This window comes from Aplysia californica, unplaced genomic scaffold (assembly GCF_000002075.1).
Source record: "Aplysia californica isolate F4 #8 unplaced genomic scaffold, AplCal3.0 scaffold00118, whole genome shotgun sequence".
Classification (NCBI taxonomy): domain Eukaryota; kingdom Metazoa; phylum Mollusca; class Gastropoda; order Aplysiida; family Aplysiidae; genus Aplysia; species Aplysia californica.
In genome coordinates this window covers 627169-628574 of record NW_004797388.1, presented here as the reverse complement: position 1 = coordinate 628574, position 1406 = coordinate 627169, and the positions used below count along the sequence as shown (strand labels likewise).

Sequence of the window (1406 nt, the reverse complement as noted above, 5' to 3'; positions counted from 1 at the left end):
TTAGTCACAATGGAGGACCCACAAATGGTGCCCTCTCCCATTAGCTGGTGCGTTTAACCCGAGCAAGAAAGAATTTAAAAAGTGCAAAAATAAAATCAGTTTGTAATTTGTATGTTGTTTTTTGTTTGTGTTTTTCGTTTATTTATTTTTCTTTTAAAAATTTAGTCGCGGGTCTGTGACAGTTAACACTCCTTGACTTGGTTATTATGCATGCAGGTGTAGGCTACCTTCGTGCTTGTGTGTGTGTATGTCTGTTTCTCTACGTGTGTGTGTGTGTGTGTGTGTGTGTGTGTGTGTGTGTGTGTGTGTGTGTGTTGTGCGTGTGTGTACCTCAAGAAAGGTTCGAATTGTCGGCAAACTATTTTTGAACAACGGGATGAAAGTGTCAAAATTTTAGTTCCATCAGAAAACCATTTCTTACTACTATATTGAAAGAATTGTGTAATATTTTAGGTCTGAATATTTTTAGAACTTATTTTTGCAACATGTTGTACTTCACCAAAGTTTAAAAGTGGTAGAAATATGGTCACCATACTAAAGTTGAAACCGTTTTCCTCCAAACTTTGTTTATACACAATGTGTTACGAAATGTGGTAATATCGTAAAAAACTACTCGATATATAAAAAAAAAATTAAGATCCGCATATTCGGCATCACATTTGCTTAAAGAAAAGCCATTATTTCAATATCCAAAATTTCCAACACATGGTACCTTTCCCCAGGCCCACAAACATATCGCTACCTTAGAATTACAGAGTTCTATTTGACATTTTTGACCGTTTTGAGTTACTAGGATCATGAGGTCAGAAACGTTCTGTCTGCTCTATCAAAACTGTGCGATTATTCGGAGTCGTCGTCAAAATGTTCAAATAACTGCATTCTCAAAAGCTTGAAATGTGTGAAACTCAGAATTTCTTAGGTCAAATTTCTCAAATTGAGTGGTTAGGCTACCCGACTCGTAGTCGTGAGGTTGCAGGGTCGAGGGTTCGAGCCGCGGGCCTGACGTTGTGTTCTTGGGAAAGGCACTTTACACGAATTTTCCTCACTTCACCCAGATGGAAATGGGTACCCAGCCATACGCAGCGAAAGATCTTGCCAGTATGTTGGTGTTTTATCCCCTATAAATGGCTGCTTGAATTGTATGCTTCTCAGGAAGTTGAGTTTGTTTCAGAATGCTCTCAGGTCTGCTTGGGTAACAGTGTAGATTGTGAAGTGCATAGAGCTTGCTGTTGAGCGGGGATTTGCGCTATACAAATGTGTCACGACATGGTGGAATCAGGCGCTTGTCAATTTTTGGGCATGTGGAGTTATTGGTATCATCTTGAAGCTTGTTCATTTGTCTTGCTTTGGATGAAAACAATATCCATTCATCTTGAATACAAGTCAAGATATTTGCGAATGAAGGA

General features: G+C 38.8%; 1 protein-coding gene across 1 annotated transcript in view; it reads left to right on the top strand.

Annotated features, from left to right (window-relative positions):
• LOC101849198 (2-succinylbenzoate--CoA ligase) overlaps positions 1-1406 on the top strand; it is a 29277-nt gene that overhangs the window by 18261 nt on the left and 9610 nt on the right. The gene's annotated exons all lie outside the window — the stretch shown is intronic.